This window comes from Lagopus muta, chromosome 11, assembly GCF_023343835.1.
Source record: "Lagopus muta isolate bLagMut1 chromosome 11, bLagMut1 primary, whole genome shotgun sequence".
Taxonomy (NCBI): Eukaryota; Metazoa; Chordata; class Aves; order Galliformes; family Phasianidae; genus Lagopus; species Lagopus muta.
Genome location: NC_064443.1, coordinates 11,090,928 through 11,105,368, shown reverse-complemented (window position 1 = coordinate 11,105,368; position 14,441 = coordinate 11,090,928). Strand labels below are relative to the sequence as shown.

The following is a 14,441-nucleotide window of genomic DNA, read 5'->3' as shown; positions in this document are numbered from 1 at the left end:
GAAGATGTCTTTATTTCCATAGATGTTGTGTAAGGAGGCTTTGGTCTTGGTTGATGTCTCTCATGTGCTGGATACTTTGGGATTAGGAGGAGCAGCACAACCTCTCATGGTGTATGGGGGTCCCTGTGCACTCCCTGCTGCAAGCCAGGCTGGGGTGTGGTGGGAAGGGGAGAGCTGGCTTTGGGGAGAGAGGCAAATATTTTGGTACGGTCTCATTGTTTCTGCGTGTCTTGTTGAGAGCTCAAATCTTACAAAGCTTTGTGTCTCTGCAAAGTAGTGGCAGGTATTGAGGTATATGGGAAGGTACATTGTAAAAAGGTGACAAGAAATGCCAGTGGGGAAAAACTCTTTAAATGAATGGGGGTAAGTGCTGTGACTGTCTTTTAGTAGCAACCACAGACAAGTGGATGAGAAGCCTCTGAGTGGGCATTTATCTCGTTCACTTCAGACCTGAATAAATCGTTAATTGGTGCCTGTCTCAGTTTCTTTTCTTTGGTACATTGATGTGAGTGGACATTTTCCAAAGAGCTTCCAATCAGATTTGCACTCTGAGATCACGGAGCTGCTTTGAAAGACTTGCCCACAAGTTAAGAGAAATTCTGTGCTGGGATGCTTAAGCAGCTTAGAAAAGTGCTGTGGTTCTCAGCTTGAAAGCTCAATCTTGGTCTGTCTTGTTTTTATCAAAAGCTGATTGCTTCCCTCTGCTATAAGCTGTCTTGAAAATGAGTTTGACTTGATTTGAGTCAAGCCAAGTTTGCCTGTGCATGTGGTACGTGAACACAGCCTGGGGGTGTTTTTTGGGGGGGGTCCCACAAGAGGCATGGCCTTGTTTTGGGAAATGGCAATTTGTAAACACTTGACTATGTCTGATTTAGTCCTTGCTGTTGTATGTGCCTGCATAAATGCCATGGAGTGCAGCTGTTCAGGTATGCTCTGTGAGCATTGTAATAATGCTGCTAACATAGCAAATACTTTTAATTAACACTTGCAGGTGGTATTTTTGCTTCCTGCACTAGGTTTTTAAGGCATTTTGCTGCTCAGTTAAATTGTCCGTGTGCCTTTCTGCATGCGTGTTAATGGCAGCTGAACGGTCTGGAGGAATGCATTTCCAAAGCTGCAGAGAGAGACTGAGATGAGCAGAGCCCTGTATGCCTGCAGGATGCCCATGCATCTGCAGTGGCTGCAGCAGTGTGCTGTGTACAAATGTCTGCTCATTTTTTACACAGATTAGGGGGGAGGAAGAAACTTGAGCTTTGTGCAGAGCAGTGTGGCACAGTGTGCTCGCTGCCAGCTGTGGCGTCACAGGATGTGCTGGGAAGTGTCACAGAATCAGTGAATCATAAAGGTTGGGAAAGACTCGTAAGACCAAGTCCAACATGTACCCTACCACCCGTGTTGCCCCCAGCTGAGAGCTGAGGCTGTTCAGCCTGGAGCAGAGAAGGCTTTGTGGAGAGCAGCCCCGGCCCTTCAGTATCTAACAGGGGGCTGTAAGAAGGAAGGTTGTGGGTGCTCCATTGGTGGAGACAGCCGAGGTCAGACTGGACAGGCTCTGTGCCTGGTGTCCCTGTTCACCGCAGGGGAGTTGGACCAGGTGGTCTTTATGGATCCTTACCAACTCAAAAGGTCCTGTGATTCTCTGCTCTTCTTGAAGGCAGAGAAGAACTCCTCACAAGCTGTAATAAATCTGCTCATTCCCTCCTTCCTCCCATCTCCTCCAGCCTCATTGATGTTGATTTTCTTAGAAGTCCTCAAAGCTTCTCCCACACCTGTGCTGGCTCCAGTACTTGATGTTTCTCCTGCAGTTGAAGGGAACAGAAGCACAACTTTGTAGAGCAAAAAGCAACCCTTCTGTGGCAGTGGGAGAGGAGGTCTGGGGCAACTCCTCTGGGCTAGTTCTTTTTCAGTATCACCTAATGGAGTGGTTGCTGCTCCCATGGAGGAGGGCTTGGTGGAATCCAGCTTGGTCCAAGCCCAACAGGAACAAGATTAAATGAACGGCTGAGCCATACTGATTTATTTTTTCACTTATTGTTTAAGGTCAATGTTGTGACAAAATAAGCCAAGGCATAACTAAGCTGGATGTGAAGGAACCTGGAAGCTGGGATTTATGGTCTTGCTCTGCACTCATACAGTTTGAGCAGACTTTAATGGGATCTGTGTGTGCTTAGCACCTGGGAAAAATCGAAAGCCATCTGCTAAGCATTTGTGGGAGCAGATTTTCCCTCCCTTCCTTCCAGACAGTGCAGTGTTGAGCCAGGAGCTTGGGAGATGGAGCCAGCCACAAATCAACTGTGGGACAGCTCTGTTTCACTAACACGTTTTTTGGTCTCTTTTGGAGCACCAGCTGGGTTTGGGGAGCTGCTCAGGCACCTGGTGCTGCCTTTCTCTTGCTCGTTGTTTGTTCAGAACTAAGAGGACCAAGTGGAAAGACTGTGCCCTGCAGCCTGCTTGGCTGCTGAGGCTGCCTGAAGGCTGCCATTCAACCAATGGTGTAATGGTGTGGTGATTGTTGCTCGCAGGGAACAAGCAGAAATGGCAGAACACAGACTGCAGGAACTGCACGTGATACAATTCAACATGGAAGGGAATAGTACAACATTGATTTTTGCTGTGTTATTGCCAGCAAACTGATTACAACATTTTCACTTGTCTCCTCGAATGGCATTTGTCTCCTGTGTGTGACAGGGACGTTTGTTGTCTGTGGGTTCAGCACGCTGTGCTTGTGGGAGAGCAGATCCAGCCCTGGCACTCAGCAGCATGGCCCAGCCCCGCACTGCTCACGGGGCATTGTGCTGCTCTAAGTAGTGGACTGCAGTGTCCCAGCAGAGCATGCTGCTCGGTCATTTCTTGAATTCTCTGATCTACTTGTTAGTTTTTAACCATACATTCCAAAGCATTCCCATTTCAGCATGTAATTTGCTAAGTCAACGCACAGCCTTTGTAGGGGATCAGGTGAAAGTAGGCTGAGCTCATGGCAGAGCACAGATAGCAGCGGGCTGCCCAGTGTGAAAGGCTGCTTACTTTTTCAGCACTGCTAATTTCAGGATAATGATAGAAGTTTTCTCCTTCAAGGTGAGAGGGAATGGGGGAACACAGATATTTGCTGTGCAGGGAAGAGCAGTGAGCAGTCAGGGCTGTCTGTTCTCTGGAGCTGCTTGGACCTCTGCTGTCTGTTTGCTCTATAGGAGCGAAAGGAGTGAGAGGTGAAATCCCCTTTTTCCTCCCAGAGTAGAGCTGTAGGTGCACTGCACTGCCAACTTATCCTCTTTAATGCAGCTGGCCACATTGCACAGCCTGTGTGCTGTGTGTACAGCAAAAGGGAAATGCCCCTAGGAATGGAGGATCTCTGTACTACAAGACCCAGATTTTATGTCCTTAGTAAATAAGGATTAAATGAAAGGCTCTTAGTGTTTTATCCTGTCCTACGTTAATGAGCTAGATGTTATTTATAAAGGTGCAGGTTTAAGGATGTTTCCCTGGTGATTTTCCTGTTTGTTGGGGTGGCCATGGCAGCCGCTCTCTCCGTCAGGCAATGAGGGCTCATTACGTTTGAAGGGAGCAGATAGATTATGTTTGCTTTTCTCAGTATCCTTGTCAGTGTTTTTACTTAGCAATGGATAAGACGTCTATATTTGCTAAATGATGAAGTCTGCCCTTGTGTGCATTTCTAGAGTGCAGTAGTGCTGCTATGAACACGTATGGAATAAAATCTTCCTGTTATATCCTGAAGCCACTTCCAGTTGTTGTTGCCTTTGTTTGCAGCTGCATCATCTGTCATGTGCTTCAGGTCTGGCTCAGAGGTGGCGCTGGGCATCCTCCATGGTGAATGGGATGAGAAGGAACAGGCTTAAATAGCAGATGAGAAGATAAAGGTTGGGAGTGAGCTTTAGGGTTAGGAAAAATGCTAAGGCTGTGTCATGGAGACCATGGCAGTGAGGGTATATTCACAAACACCTTTGCATCCAACCCCCAGTGAGGCTGGCTGGGGGGCTGACCCATGCTTCTGGTGTTCTTGGTTGTGGCAGTGCCCCCCATCCCCAGCACACTGGCTCGTAATGTACTTAAGAAGCAAAATCCTTTTTAGAAAGGGAGAAACAATGAGAAGAGTAAGTGTGTACTGATTTCCAACATCAATTACTCTGGGATTCAGCCTGTTCAGGGTCAAGAGAGAGTCCCTGCCAACTTCAGCAGGTCTTTTTTCACCAGAGACAGCTAAGGGCTAATTAAAATTGTGCCCTGAAACACTTGGGTTTAATGAGCTGCTTAGTGTCAGGGAGGAATAAATAAATTAAAAAGCAAACAAACAGAAAAACCCCAAAACCCAAAGAAAACCTTTGGTAGGCACACAATTATGACAATTCTCCAACAGTTTTAAGATGCATGTAAGCAAAAGTAGCAAGATTTAGGGTCTCGTTCTTCTGAGCTTGGTGCCTCAGGACTTCCCTGGGTGCAGGAATTGGGTGCTGTAGTCAAGTTGGGCTTTGCCACGTTTTTGTACCCTCTGCAATGACCCTTGTTGCTTTCATTTCCATCTCCTGTTTTCATGGTTGCATGGGTTACATGGCCCCACCATGTCTCTGTGTGTCTGATTTATTGAGGTTTCGTTTTGCTGTCCTTGGGTTTCAACAGTGAGAATGGAAAAACAAACAAAACAAAGACCAAAACAAATAACACATGTGGCATTTGTGTTCTGCAGCTACTCCCCTAGTGTCAAAAAAGAATGTGTCCTTAGACTTCAGCTCCTTCCCAAGGTCGGAAGAAAGCAGAATGGTACTTGGGGCAATGCTGGTTTGATTGGGGTGCCCAGATTTAACTGTGGCAGGCAGAGCTCTGTTTGACTGCGTTCCTCTCTGGACCCCAATGTCCTCCCCTTGTGCAGCTACTGAAACCACACAGGTGGGGATTCCCCTTGTGCCTCCATCCCCTGATATGCAAACGTCTCACTGAGCCTGAGGCAAGTTTGCATTGCATCTGGTTTTACATACAAGCTGGAGCAATTTCAGGAATTGGTTATACTTCTGCAGCAGGTGATATTATTGCAATGCTTTATCTCTGTCCAGTCCCCACTTTCCTCCTCGTCCTACTTTTGTCAGCAGAGACATCTACAAGCGTGGCTGTCTGCTCAACCGCTGTGCACTGACCAAGGACAAGGGCAAAGCAGTGGTTCACCAAGGACACGCTCTGACTTCTTGTCTGTTGGACAAAGACTGGTGTGGTGCATCACCACTTGTATGCAAGGGGCTGTGTGGAGCTGTGGGCACAGTGCCACCCTCTTTGGACCATGTCCAGGCTTTTTTCTCCTAAAGAACTTTGTTTGCACTGTGTATTACGTTATGTTTATGTGCTATGATTGCTTACAGGGATGTGAGTTAAAGCTTAACGAGTTTCTGTCCAAGAGCTGCTGTGAAAATAAATGTAATTCCTCCTCCTTGCTCTCCTCCCCACGCTCCAGCTCCCTCCACCTACCCTGTGTCTGAGCAATCCCATAATCATATATTGCTGAGTAAACACAACAGCCTAATGCTCTTAATTTGGTGCAAAGGGAGCAGTAATAGCAACAGGCAGATTTTCATTTCTTTAAGAACCAAATGGTCTGAGGGTGTTGGATTTGCTCACGAAGGGGACATGGTGGTGTCTCGTCCCCATTTCTGCTGGTGGTGCATGCTGAAGGACCAATGCAATGGGGTTGGAGGACCTAGAAGAGCCAGCCAGCATCTTTGTGCTGGTATTACTCTCTGGTTTGCTGGGGGGTTGTGTTTGCAGTGGTTTCCTTCCCAGCTGTGCAAAATCTCTTTGATTTCCAGGACGCTTCTTTAATGTTTGTTGCCAGAAGGACAAAGAGAGGCCTGGAAGCAGCAGCTGTCACGTGAGAGCCGTGGTCGATCAGATAGAATGGTGTTATTGCATTGTTCTCTTTGCAATTTTTTCACAATTTCATGGTCCTGGACAGGGCAGCAGGAGAATCTGAAGGGTACCTGTCACTCACAGCATCTGCTGAAAGGCAATCAGCAACAACACAGAGTGTGAAAGAAGATAAAGCAACAAAATCAGCTGGCTTTCAAGGAGATTTTTCAAGTCCCCCTTTGTCTTTGGAATGGCAGCCAGAACAAGCAATGTGAAACTTTGGTCAGCATGTCTCTGTGTTAGGCAAGATTTTGCGGCTCAGGAGACAGTGGCTGTGCTTCCACTGATCTTATCCTGTTGTAGGGAACCTTTTACCAATTCATTATTCTTTATTTACTCCCCTGTTGGCAAATATTTGTGAAATATTCAGATCCACAAGTATTCTCCCATACACCTGCATGGGAAAGCTGGCACTTGGTGTTATGAAAAACGGTGTGGTTTGGAGTCGTAGGGAACCAAGGTGCATCTGAATTGGATGAAAGATGCAGGTGTTACCACCTCTGGCTAATTACTGGAAACTGGATCAAATGTGGAGGAGCCTCTCATCTGAGGCTTGATAGCTTAATGTAGCCCTTAACTTCTTACCTTGAAAAGTAGTAAATGAAGCTGCTTTTCTTCTGCTTCTCTGTTGCTTTTGTGGATTTCAGATTCTTCAAGGGTGAAAGGAGCCAGAGAGCTTAGTTTTGTTTTTTTCTGTGACAAGCAGAGGGGCTTAAAGCAAATATGCTTGGGCAAACACTTGGGTGTTAAATGAACAATAAAGAAATAAAGAGTTTGCTTAAATAAATAAAGACATAACCCCCTTAGCACCGCTGTAAGATGGCTGTGAATTGCATAGGTGCCTCTGCGCCTTGTGTAGCTGTGGGGAACACATCCATTGCGCTGTCAGGATGAGTGATGCCCTGTTTTGGGAGAAACAGCAGGAGTCATTCATTACTTCCAGAGCTCTTCTCAGGCTGACGAGGCAGCAGGCTGTGTGCCTGTGGTAGGGTCTCATTAAGCTGAAATTACCACTCCATGCGTGGTCAGAAGTGACTGCAGGTTTAACGAGCCTCCTCTCATTGACCTGGTGTTGGCACCGTCGTTGGGGTGAGTGCCTGCAGGACAGCTCTGGGGATCCGCAGTCGGTGGCAGAGGAGAAATAGATGGTTTTAAGAGTTACTGCTGTGCTTGCAACCTCCACACAAATCCTGATTTAAAGGCAGTGTTTGCAGGAGCGCAGTGGCGATTTATGAACCTAGGTGGCATGGAGTGGCAAGGGGCTGCAGGGACCAAAGTCATCTCAGAGCTTTTGACGTGTTTTATCCTCTGGCTAAATGTATTTGGGATCTCAGCTGGGACACCATGGCTGATAATTATAGAAGGGATGAGGACTTCTGGGTGCTAAATGGGGTGAATGCTTTTTGAGGAATGTGCCTCATCCTCTGTCACTGCCTTGTAAGAATGCTAAAGAAATAAAGAATGAACTCGCTGCTCTCAGTGTTCTGGCCATGGCATTGCTGAGACCCCTAAGCCTTTTCTGGCTGAGTGAGCTCTGGCATCAATGCACAAATGCTGCACAAGCATCTTTGCATATCTGCCTTTGCTTGGAACAACATTCCTTGTGGGCTGCCCAGTGCCTTGGTCCTGCTGTTCTGTCCTTGCTGTGCCACCTTGGGCCTCTCTAGTACTTTCTTGTGTTTGCTATTACCTTTGAGCTGGAGAAAATACCTCAAATTACACTCTGGAGGCCGTTCATTCACATGCAGAATTGAAGTTGTGCCAGGGAGATTCAGTTTGGATGTTAGAAAACATTTCTTCTCAGAAGGAATGGTTGGGGGCTGGCACAGACTGCCTGCCCAGGGAGTGGTGGAGTCACCATCCCTGGAGGTGTTCAGGCACTGTGTGGACGTGGCACTGAAGGATGTGGTAAGTGGGCAACATTGGCGGTAGGTGAATGGTTGGACTCGATCTTAGAGGTCTTTCCAACCTTAATGATTCTATGAAAATGGTGTTGTCTTTGACTCTTCCTTCTTTCACTTTCTTCTCCTAAAATATCCTCCTCGATTAATTCTCCTCATCTCCATTTGCTGTCCCTGGCTCCAACATCTGAGTCTATATATCAAATTATTATTTTTCTTTATAAATAATACATTTGCAGGCCTTGATGTGAATTATGATGCCTTAGCCTTTGAGGGACAGTCAGTTTATGTTTTCAGAGTATTTCATTGGCAGTCATGAAGTTTAAAGGCACAGCCTTTTCGAAAATGAAAACTGAGATTCAAACATAATTACTTGCCTTCAGGAACTGCAGATTTAAAAGAATCACCAAATGTTGTATGATCCCTAGTGAAATCATAAGGCTTGGTCACTCTGGGAATACTCTCAGATGTTTAATTTGACAGGTTAAGCACTGACAGTCTTCTGAGTTCTGTGTTTCATCCAAAAGGAATGAATTTTAAGAGGCTTGTTGGGATTTTATTTCCTCAAAACCAAGCACTGAGGTTTGCAAATGTAAGCCTTCATAGTGGAAAAGCATGGCCAGTAAGTAAAAGGAAGAGAAACAGAGATGTGAGCCAAGACACAACATGAGTGGACCCAGCACTGACTGAACATCCAGAAGTTACAATAATTTTAGCTGTAGAGGAAAGCATCACCCCATCTCAGTCAATAGCAAAATGACCTTGGGTGTCAGTGGAGCGCGGACATCAGCCTTATCTGCAGTGCCTGCATTTCTTACAGAAGAAAGTTCCAGTTCTGCAGTCAGGTGCTGTTTTCCTCTGTGCTGAGCAAATATCAGACAGACCCCCTTTCAGTGGCTTTGTAAAACATTTCCTTCCCAAATCATAGGTTTTTCCGTCAGGAGGATCTCGGTGTGGGTGCTGTGTTGATAGCTTCCCCTGGGCTTATTTGCTTTTGGTTTTCTGAGGTGAGGCTATTTGTCAGCATCTGCTGCCTTCACTACATGTGCCATCTCTTTCCTCATGCTGTCATGCGCTATCAGTGGCAGCAATGGCTGCAGGAAGAGCAGACCATCAGCCTCGGCGTGTTTGAACCAACCATTTTGTGTACAAAGTGCTGTAGTTTGGATGAGAAGCTCTCTGACACCTTAGGAGTTCTGTGCGCTTTGGGATTTGATTTTCTTCCCATCTTTGCAGGGTCACACAGCAAAGCAATGGTAGCAGCTGGAGGACACCATGGTGCCACATTGGTCTGAGCCACACTGGGGTCACGAGGCACATCTTGCTGTGTGGCAGCAATGTTCAATGGTTTTCTGTAGTCTGGGAGGCTGGAGGGCTTAGGTACGTAGGGCTTGTGACTCTTGGCTAGGCATTGCATTTCTGGGTCCTTTTGGCTTGCTTATTGAAATGATTTTGTAGTGGCTTAGTTACAGTATACAAACAAATACTTCTCACATAGGAAAACAGTGGGTATTGGAAAAGCTCTTGAATCTAGCAGAGAAATGTGTGACAGGAGCTGGGAGATGGAGAATGTAAAGCACCACGTGTATCTAAAGCAGAGGAAGATGAATGTTTTGAAGAGTAGCTTTAAATAATCAGCAAGAGCACAGAAGTAAAGAATACAGTGGAGCTACCATCTCTAGGTGCCTTCAAATCACGCCTGGATGTTTTTCTGAAAGTTTCTTTTCATCAAACTATTCACTATTGTGAATAAGTAATGGTCTACATTAGGTAGGAGTTTCCACCTATTACCGAAGGGCCGTTCTGGCCTTAGCTGCTGTGAATTGAAGGAGTTCAGGACTTGGTGCCTGGTAGCCACAGTTTGGTTGGCTGTGGAAGGCATTTTCTTGTGATATTTCTAGGACTTGTTGTATAGGATGAAAGTTGGATGGTATTTCAATTCTGCTTTTTTCTTGCAGCTCTAATTCAGGTTTTGGGGTACGGTGTGACAGAAAAAGAGGAGGACTTTAAAATTAGACATACTTCATCTGCAGATAACAGTGGTAACATCTGCATTTAGTGCTAAAATTAAATACTGGAGCTAAATATCATCTGAGTTGTGAGTTAAACCTGATGAGCCTGGACTAATCGCTTGTGCTGCTGGTCTTACTTCAAAGACAAAGTATATCATAATTTATGGCTCCTTTGTAGACTGATGAACGTTTGTTGAGGGCCTCTATTTTCCGAAGATTAAATTTTACAATTTTATTATTTAATTCTATAAAGATTTGTTGGTTTGTTCTGAGAACCTCAAGTAGAAAATCTCATATAGGCAGAAGGCATCACAAGGGGAAATCCTGTGCTATAAAAATCCCATCTGCTACAGCAGGTGGTATCTATCCCTGGGGACCTTTCAGTGGAAGAGGCTGTGAAGCCAGGAGGAGTCCTGGATGTTTGAGGTTTGAGTAGTGCCTGAATCTCTCATATGGAAGTGAGGGGATTTCTTCGTACTGCTGTTTGAAGAAGGAATCTTGTTGGAGCCTTGAGTGGAGGAGTTGGAAATACTCTTCCTTGGCTCCCTGTGGAGGGTCTCTTGATTCTTCTGCTCCAAGGACGCAATCCCCAAACTGTTTCACATGTAACTTTTAAGTGTAGCATTAAAGGCCCCTCTCTTAGAGCCCATCCTATTGAACTCCTGTATTTTCTCACTGAGTGCTTCCTTCAGGAGCTTCCCTGTCAAACCATCAAATCTCTGCAGAGCTGCTGGCTTTCCTTGCTACAGTAATCTCTTCTGCCAATTCCTTGGGAGCGTGGATCTGAGCGTTTTCTGAAAGGACAGTTACACGTATTAGCAGAAAATGCTTTTGACAGAGCAGCAGGTGTTGCTCAATATAATCCTTCCCCTGGCAGACAAGAAGAGCTCAGTGCCTTCAGAAAGTGACTGGATAGCAATTGCTGGTGGAGTCCAACCTTATCTTCCTGCCCTGGCTGTGACCGCAGCCCACTCCTGCAGCCCTGCGAAGCAGATATGGAGGCAGTGGATGAACGAATGTATGCTGGGTTGGAGGGGCTGGGACTGGAGTCAGAGGTGGAGAGGGACTGAGGGCAGGACGTGCTGGGGAGGGTAGTGACAGGGCTGAGACTTCCCAGCCTGCAGAGCTGACTGATGGAGAGATGCAGATGAAATGGATCATGAGACCCAGTGTGTGTGATCAAGGGCTGATGGTTTTTTGCCTGTTGCCATACCTAGAAGTGCTTCTTTCTCATGCACTGTCGCATGGCTGCTGTCTCGGAAGGGTGTTGGCTGGCTGTCACCCCATACCTTGTTACTCCTAGTTAGGCTTGTATTTAATGAATTTTTACTGGCATCTCGATATTGCAGTGATGGAAATAATACAAGTCATATAGGCAGCTGCTGTGCTTCACATGAAAAACTATGATACTGAGATGAAGTGAGGAATTTTGTGTCTGAGTAATGAAATGTTGAGCTGTAAAGCCAACATGGTGAGTGCATGGGCTCCAGTTTCTGCCACCTGCAAACTCTGTACTGCTCGCTACTCCAATGTAGGCATGATATGATGGAGATCCACCTTCCCTCTCTTTATTTATACATGGAGCAAAGTAATTCAGCAGTCAGTGAGGTATTTATACCAGTGGGATCCTGGTGCTGTATAAATAATAGCAGCATTGCGAGCGTTGCCTGCTGACTGCTTGGCGTAACCACACTATTTATGTGATTCTGACAATGTAACTGTAGTCGTGGAAGACGATTTAAATACAGCTGTCGAAGTAAGTGTACCCTTAGGAAGATATAGCTAACTACACAGATAATAGCATCAGGTAACTATACCCACTGGAAAGCATAAACATACAAATAATAGCCAGGACGTAAATATAATATATAAGTCAGAGGGTCTCCATATTGATATAATAGCAGTAGGGTAACTTCACTCAGAGGAGAAGAATATAACTCTGAATAACAGCTGCAGAGTAATTGCAGTGATGGAGAGGGGAGCTCTGAGAATTGCAGCTCTCCTAGTAACAGGAGGTCATCTGCGAGTGGCCAGAGTGGTGGCTGGGTTTGAAACTTCAGGAGTTGGGACTTCGAGGGTGAGTGACTGCAGCGTCTGATGCATGCACTCGGATGTGAACGATCCAAACCCTTTATTTCAAGTTCTCACATTACTTATTTACCTTCACAAGTTTTCTTTTTCTAGCTTTCCCATCCGCCCCTACTTTCCCATCTACCTTTACACATCAGCAGAGCATTCTACAAAACACTCTTCAACCCTTCATGCCGGCGCTTATCCAGTCAGAGCCGTCAGATGCTCTTTCTTCTTCTAGAGGTGTCCTTGGTTCTCATGCTGTTTATCTTGCTCCACAGCTGCTGCTCTGAGCAGTTTTTCTTGTATTCCCACAGGTGAGCATCTAGGGAGGGGTCTGTGCCCAGGACACGTGTATTTGAGAACTGCAGACTTGTGGGGTCACACTGCATGTGCCAGATGTGGGGTCCCCCCCAAAAAGGGGATGGGAAGGCATGGAAACTACACCTCCAGTGTGTGCGGACAGACTAAGAGCAAACACAAAAATAATGCCTCAGTGTGATCTGTTTTTTAGCTCTTTCCAAGTTGGGCTCACTGACTCTCTAAATATGGATGCCTCTATTTTTTCATTCCTTGTCTCCTAAAAAAAAAAAAAAAAACAAACACCAGAAATTATCACCAGTTGTCTTTGTTTTTATACCTCTCTAAACAGCAAAGCTGTCTGAAGAAAGAGTAGAAGTGCTCCTTTCCCCCCTTCTCTGCCATATTAGGTTGCGACTGGTGCTGTTCTCTGAGCTGTGTTCAGTTGGAAATTCGATTGCACTAAATAACATGACTGCTGTCTCCTTTAGCCCTTCACGTAGGCTTTCTGTATTTCATAAGATGTGTCTTTGACAGTGGAGGGGAATGACTTAGTTTTAAAATAGAATCTGCTTAAAGCTTCCCTGAATGGTTTAAGACATGAAGCTGGGTTTAAAGGAGTGGGGGTGGTTTGCAGCTTTTTTTTTTTTTTTTCTAGAATTGTTTGGTGATACTGATAATCAAAACCCAGAATTGAATACCAGGGGGGTTGTGTGTGAGGATGAGCACTGAAATGCCACTGCGTCCAGGGCTCTGTATTGCTGTGGCTGTCAGATCAGCTAGTTTATATCTAAGAAGCTGCTCTGCTCAGTTGCAATTTTTTAGAAACAGGCAGCAAGATAAATTCCTTGATATCTATTTGGAAACGTACTGTACATACATAACGATTAGATGGGATTTCCTTTGTCCTTGGTGCAGTGACATCTGTCTGAATGCTGTGACAGCTCTGCAGGAATTGCTGCCTGGAACAGGCCACTGGTCGTCCCATAGAGTGTTGTCTTACAAACAGCTCATTGCAAATCTAGGAATAATTTCCATTACAGCTTTAAGCTGAAGCATCTGGCCACTTTACCTTAATGTGCCAAGAATATCCTTTACCCTGCAAGCAAGATGTTTAGGAAATACTTGAGACTCAATACGAAATTCCCACAGGGATACAGGCAGACACTGCAAAGACCAAGTGAAATAAGAGGTACGTTTTCAGCTTGAAATTCCCCACTTAAGGGAAGAAGGATGTGTGCTGTTTCCTGAAGGAAGCTTCTTTGGGAGGATGTCCCATTAGCAATATGCTCCCCTTTTAAAGTTCAACCCGGGAATCTTTTCTGATTTGAAGTGACTGGAAAGCAATGTGACAGCTTACTGGTGAGCAGGGCACGGGCAGCAAGAAGCCCTACAGGTAGAAGGAAAGGCCACCAAGAAGGGGAGGGAAGCAATGCTGAGTGTGGAGAGATGTCAGCTACGTTATGCACCAGCTTCCTTCAGGGTGGCTGCAAGATTTGTGTTCTGCTGCATCCAGAAATCACTGAGGTGAGTGCTCTGTGTCGTCCCCAACCTGATTTAACAACGCCAATGGATAGGTTTACCAGATGGTATCAGATGCAAATAGCAATGTCTGACAGGCCCTCATAATCACAGTTTATATTGACTGAAGTCAAGGTTTCTGGAATGACAAAGAACATCTATATATTGGTTGCATGATCTGGTTGAGTCTGGTCCTAATCAGAGTCCTGCTGCGGAAATGAGGCAGGCTTGAGGACACATCTGTTGTAGGAGATAACACAGGACTTTTAGGGGTCCTCTTCCTTAATTGGTGATGCATGGCTTGACTTCATTCTTAGTTTTGGCCTTTTTTACTGAAGGTACTTGTCTTGCTTCTGGCATGTTAAAAAGTATAATAATTGATGACAGCCAAAGAGGTGTTCTGAGAAAAGACTAATTAGTCCAAATCTCTGCTGGAATAGCAAACAAGAAAAAGCCAAATCAAGAGTGAAAACCCAAACCAGTCCTGATAAATACAGCCATAAATGCCAGCCTGTTGTAGGGTCCCTCCTTGTAGGAGGTGCTCACACCATCCAACTTGCTGCTCTTTTAAGCAGCCTGGTTATATTTTCTCTCTGGAATTTGAGATAGTATGGTCCCTTGGAAGAGTGATTTAAGGCCTGTCAGCAAGAGCCCAATTATGGGTTTTGAATCTTCTGTCCCTTCTTCTGTGGCTCTTCCCTTGGTCACTGGTGAAAGCATGGGAAGATGATTG

The 14,441-nt window shown here is 45.6% G+C and overlaps 1 protein-coding gene across 2 annotated transcripts in view; it reads left to right on the top strand.

The window, feature by feature from the left end:
- GRIP2 (glutamate receptor interacting protein 2) overlaps positions 1–14,441 on the top strand; it is a 218,533-nt gene that overhangs the window by 69,792 nt on the left and 134,300 nt on the right. The window lies entirely within an intron of this gene.